At 43.6% G+C, this 6102-nt stretch overlaps 2 non-coding genes across 2 annotated transcripts; both read right to left on the bottom strand.

The window, feature by feature from the left end:
* Positions 1–829: 829 nt before the first annotated feature.
* On the bottom strand, positions 830–900 carry trnan-guu (transfer RNA asparagine (anticodon GUU)). The gene has a single exon. It is a non-coding gene; the product is annotated as a tRNA-Asn (tRNA).
* Positions 901–3511: 2611 nt separating this feature from the next.
* Positions 3512–3584, bottom strand: trnak-cuu (transfer RNA lysine (anticodon CUU)). Its single transcript has one exon. It is a non-coding gene; the product is annotated as a tRNA-Lys (tRNA).
* Between the last annotated feature and the right edge of the window lie 2518 nt (positions 3585–6102).

Here is a 6102-nt window from a genome sequence, read left to right as displayed (position 1 = left end):
TTTTTTTTGGTTTTTAAAGTCAAATAGTATCAAAAGAGATGAGTTTTCGGCAGTCGCTTGAAAGTTGTCAGGGAGTCTGCATTCCGGATAGGGGTGGGCAGGTCATTCCAGCAGCCACGAATGGTGAAAGAGAACGTTCTGGAAAGTGATTTCATGCCTCTTTGTGATGGTACAACGAGGCGTCGCTCACTAGCGGATCTCAGACTTCTGGAGGGAGTGTAGATTCGTGCCAGTGAGCGGAGGTAGGCGGGCGCTGGGCCTGCGGCTGTTCCATATGCAAGCATCAGTGTCTTGAATTCGATGCGGGCCGCAACCGGCAGCCAGCGCAGGGCGATAAAGAGAGGTGTGACATGGGCCCTGTTGGGCTTGTCGAAGACCAGTCGTGCTGCTGCATTCTGAATCGTTTGTAGAGGTTTGATTGTGCGTGAAGGAAGACCGGCTGAAAGAGCATCGCAGTAGTCCAGCCTAGAAATGACCGGGGCCTGGACAAGAAGTTGTGCAGCATGCTCCGTTAGAAAAGGCCTGATCTCTCTGATGTTGGGCAATGCAAACCTGCAAGATGGAGCAGTTTTAGTCATACGGTCTTTGAAAGTCAGCTGGTCATCAAAGATTACACCAAGATTTCTGGCCGAACTTGATGGGGTAATTGTTGCTGTACCTAAAGTACTGTTGTTGATTAACCTAACGTACACCCGCCGCTGACTTCTTTTCCATGAAGGCGTAAAGGCTGAGCGGCCTAAGAAAGCCATGCCCCGTGTCCTACGAGAGGCGAAAGCGAGAGCGGACACCTGGCACGGGCGCAAAGCGCTCGGCAGCGAAAAGCCTCCCGCGTCCCTGGGTGGGCTCGAACCACCAACCTTTCGGTTAACAGCCGAATGCGCTAACCGATTGCGCCAAAGCTGGGGAACAATAGTCTGTTAAGGGGGGGGAGAAAAGGAAGGAAAGGGAAGAAGGGGGAAGAAGAGAAAAAGAAGGAAAAAAGAGAGAAAAAAGGGAAAAAATGAGGAGGAAAGAGAAGAAAGGGATTTTTTCCTTTTTGTCTTCCAAAGCATTGTATTTGCAATGTGTGTTTACAATAAAATATTTTTAAAAACTTTTTTTTTTTCAGTTTTCCTATATATTTATATGGGAAAAGGGTGATCACAAGCTTCCTGGTTGCTATGTTTTTATTTATTTATTTATTTTTTTATCAGTAAAAATCCCATATATTATGTCCATATTAATTAAGACATTTCTGAAACAATAAATTAAAATTTTATTAATTTGATATTACTGATTGTTAATATTTTTTCAGTTCTTTCAGTTTTTTGCAATTTTAGTTATATATTTCTGCTGCAGTTATTTTCTAAAAAATATAGTAAAAAAATAGTCCATTTATGAAAGATTCTTAAAATTTCTCAACATTTTCAAAAGTGCCTATAACCTTTGAATGATACTGTAGCAAATTAAAATATACAAAAGAGAGAGAGTTATTTAATGATGACCAAACTTTTATTTTTCAATCAGTCATAGCCAATTATTTATTTATTCCTTGAATCATTCAAGTTTTGTATCAAGTGCTGCACGTGCAAAATAGAAAACAGAACAATATTTATAAATAATAATTTCCATTTTCCATGGCTCTTGTGCATTCATTGATAGTGCAAAAGAACAGAAAACACACCCAATACACATAAATAAAACTGTAAAATATTCATAACTATTGTGCATTCTTTGTAAGTGCAGACGAACATAGAACTATTCACATAAATAAAACTTTCTCTGTTGTGCAAAGAAAGAAAAAAAACTATATACATAAATAACTCCACATCAAAGATCAGTGTTTCTTTCTGTCTTTTTTCATTTTGTTTTTTTAATATCCTCCAACCACTGCTCCTTGGATACTGTCTCTACAGAGGGGCAGTATATAGTGCCCTTGTATTGGCTATGCCCAGTCTCTGCTGTCCTGAACTGCCCGCATTTTTTGCATGTGTTGTGCTGTACTTTGCGAGTCAGTTTTCGAACTGGAGCAGCAGCAGGTGCAGGAGAGGCAGAAGGGGCAGGAGGAGCAGAGGAGAGGCTGAGCCTGAGAGCCTGTGGGGCAGCAAACAGAACAGGCCCTGTTGGTCCCTGTGAGGCCATTGGTGTCAGCATCACCAGTTGAGCACCTGGGGGTGGAGCAGGGAAGAGTTGCCGCTGGGCTGGAGGTTTCTCAGCTGGTGGCGATACCACTGGGGCTGAAGGGATGTTCCTCTTCCTCTTTGTCTGTGCCTGGCCCACAGTGCTACTGGGCAGGTGGTATTGGTGAGCTGGACCTGGTTGGGGGGGCGCAGTTGGGGGCGCACGTTGGCTGGGAGTAAAGGATCAGCTGCCACAGACAACCGGCTAGGCAGTTGCAGACCTTGCATTATTATTTGTAGTACATGTATCTGTTTATAAAAATAGTACTACACAAAACATGATTACTACATTTGTACTATAGCAAAACACATTCAATTTTCATGAGAAATGACTATGTCTACAACTTTACACGGTGTTTAATATGTGAGATTATAGCCAAGTCGTGAAAACAAAACATGGTTACTACAACTTCACCATAGTATAACCATGGTAAATGACTATATATACAAGCATAACGGTTTTTTTTTTCATTCAGATAATAACTTAACGTTATTAATAATATTCTGTTTATACAGTTGTTATCGATCTGCCAAAAACAACTGTTACTACAAGGTTACTACTCGTTCACTATAGTAAAACCATGGTGAATTTCCATAAGGAATGATTATATCTACAGATGTAACACTTTTTCCTCCATTTAAATCAAACGTCAGAACGACTAAATTAAGTTCAATAAGATGACGTGCAAATCGTGTTTAATTGTGGGCGCGAGGCAATAAGTTCGTTTGTAAACACAAAACATGAATGAACGACGGACAAAAACGCAACGAATTGCTAATTGAGAACATGAAACAGAAAGGGGGGAGAAAAAAAAAACATTTATTACTTACTTTGTAAAGTTTTCCGTTACCCCGCTGGTATGACTTTTTTATTTGCCTCAGAATGAAGCTAAGCACGGTGAGTGGCTGCATCCATTCGCGTTCGGCAACGCGATTGGCTCGCAACGATGGAGAGCGAGCGATGCGATTGGCCCTCGTCCATTCTCGCAACGCAGAGCGATTGGCGCCTCGTCCATTCTCACAATGGACAGCGAGCTCGGCGATTGGCTTTCGTCCATTCTCACAATGGAGAGCGAGCTCGGCGATTGGCTCTCGTCCATTCTCACAATGGAGAGCGAGCTCGGCGATTGGACGAGGAAACGGCCGCGGAGACAGACGATCCTGATCCAGGTAGCGCCACAGAGACGGCGACGGGTGCGGTCTGCCGGATCGCGAGGGTGAAAGCGACGGGGATCAGACCCCGCACTTATTAAAAGGCTCTTGGGAGGGGGGCGCTGGCAGCGTCACGCCAGGCCTGTGCGGCCACGCTGGAGCTCGTGACCTTCGTTGGGAAGAAAGAGAGTCAAGAGAGGCGCCCAACGTGGGGCTCGAACCCACGACCCTGAGATTAAGAGTCTCATGCTCTACCGACTGAGCTAGCCGGGCGGTGGGCTTTGTCGCTCATCGAATTGTGCCGGGTCTGACTGGCAAAACAGGCCTCCACCAGCTGGAATAAAGCATGACGAATACATCCACATTCCGCAGCAGACTTGAGCCTACGCAGGTAGTCACTGAACCCCCGCTGACAGCAGACTTGAGCCTACGCAGACTGTCACTGAACCCCCGCTGTCTTCCTTTGTAACAGAATGAAATGTCTGTCACTTGTTTTTTTATTATTCATGGAATAATGGAAATAAATATGCTGTTTTAATGGAACTACAGGGCACTAGAGGGTGCTGGTTAGACACACCTGAAATGTATATTAGGTGAGTGGTTGGATGAAGAAGTAGATTCAGTATGGTAGAGGGAACGCATGGTTCCTTGGAGCTACCTCACACTGGTTGTATTGTTTTGGAAGTCCTGGTTGGGAAACCTTTCGTTTTAAGCTCAGCCTGTAAGTATGTTAAAAAAAAAAAAAAAAAAAAAAAAATGTCTTTCTTCTTTCAGAATGTTTGAAATTCTTACGTTTGTTTTTGGTGTTTTTTTTCTCTTTGGTTAGAAGGACTTCTTTATTGTCTCGATACCTGATTGTTTGGACATTGCTAATTGGTGTGCTGTCTGAATGAGATTTGGCTTTTTGGATACCATCATTGTGAAGTTTTATTCCTCAATCGTCTGCCAGTCATTAAGTCAACGTAAAAGTAGATCAACATATTTCAACGCACTCAATGTTTTTTTTTTTTTTGTGACCAGTTTCTGAAGATTAACTTAAGGAAAGGATCAGCAGTTTACAGCTAAGAGGTTTTGTTTTGTTTTGTTTTGGGAGAAGTTTCAAAGACATTGGGGGTTTCTTAACTTTATTTTGGGTACATTATTCTTTAATTCAAAATATTTTCATCTAAGAAATAAAAAAAAAATATATAAATATATACATAGAACAAACGTTTGCTGGCGTTAGTATTTCACTTTAAATCCTAGTGGTTAACCCTTTTAATGTGACTGCTTTAAATAAAATAATAAAAGTTACACCTTTAACACAGGGCAACTACTGAAGCTGGAAAGGCTAAACGGGCTAGGAAAAAGCCGCGACTCGCCTCGCAAGAGAGGGGCAACGAAAAGCTTCCCTTTTTTTTTTTTGGTTTTTAAAGTCAAATAGTATCGAAAGAGATGAGTTTTCGGCAGTCGCTTGAAAGTTGTCAGGGAGTCTGCATTCCGGATAGGGGTGGGCAGGTCATTCCAGCAGCCACGAATGGTGAAAGAGAACGTTCTGGAAAGTGATTTCATGCCTCTTTGTGATGGTACAACGAGGCGTCGCTCACTAGCGGATCTCAGACTTCTGGAGGGAGTGTAGATTCGTGCCAGTGAGCGGAGGTAGGCGGGCGCTGGGCCTGCGGCTGTTCCATATGCAAGCATCAGTGTCTTGAATTCGATGCGGGCCGCAACCGGCAGCCAGCGCAGGGCGATAAAGAGAGGTGTGACATGGGCCCTGTTGGGCTTGTCGAAGACCAGTCGTGCTGCTGCATTCTGAATCGTTTGTAGAGGTTTGATTGTGCGTGAAGGAAGACCGGCTGAAAGAGCATCGCAGTAGTCCAGCCTAGAAATGACCGGGGCCTGGACAAGAAGTTGTGCAGCATGCTCCGTTAGAAAAGGCCTGATCTCTCTGATGTTGGGCAATGCAAACCTGCAAGATGGAGCAGTTTTAGTCATACGGTCTTTGAAAGTCAGCTGGTCATCAAAGATTACACCAAGATTTCTGGCCGAACTTGATGGGGTAATTGTTGCTGTACCTAAAGTACTGTTGTTGATTAACCTAACGTACACCCGCCGCTGACTTCTTTTCCAACGAGCCAGCTCATAAAGGCTGAGCGGCCTAAGAAAGCCATGCCCCGTGTCCTACGAGAGGCGAAAGCGAGAGCGGACACCTGGCACGGGCGCAAAGCGCTCGGCAGAAAAAAGCCTCCGCGTCCCTGGGTGGGCTCGAACCACCAATTCCCCACTCCACCCCCAGGTGCTCAACTGGTGATGTTGACACCAATGGCCTCACAGGGACTAATAGGGCCTGTTCTATTTGCTGCCCCAAAGGCTCTCAGAGTCAGCCTCTCTTCTGCCCCTCCTGCCCCTTCTGCCTCTCTTGCACCTGCTGTTGCTCCAGGTCGAAAACTGACTCGCAAAATACAACACAACACGTGCAAAAAATGCGGGCAGTTCAGGACAGTGGAGACTGGGCATAGCCAATACAGTTATATATTGCCCCTCTGCAGAGACAGTATCCAAGGAGCAGTGGTTGGAGGCCACAGTGGTTAAATAAAAATAGCAAAAAGATAAAAAAAAAATAAAAAAATAAACAAACTGAAAAAGAAAAAAAAAAAAAAGAAAGAAATGCTGACCTTTGATCTGGAGATTTATTTATCCATATAGTTTTTTTTTTTTTTTTTTTTTAATTTTTTTGCAAAAGAGACTTGAGTTTTATTTATGTGAAAGAAATGCACAAGAATCATGGACATTGGAAAGTTTTATTTATGTG

This window comes from Labeo rohita, unplaced genomic scaffold, assembly GCF_022985175.1.
Source record: "Labeo rohita strain BAU-BD-2019 unplaced genomic scaffold, IGBB_LRoh.1.0 scaffold_79, whole genome shotgun sequence".
Lineage (NCBI taxonomy): Eukaryota > Metazoa > Chordata > Actinopteri > Cypriniformes > Cyprinidae > Labeo > Labeo rohita.
This window is presented reverse-complemented; position numbering and strand designations above follow the sequence as displayed.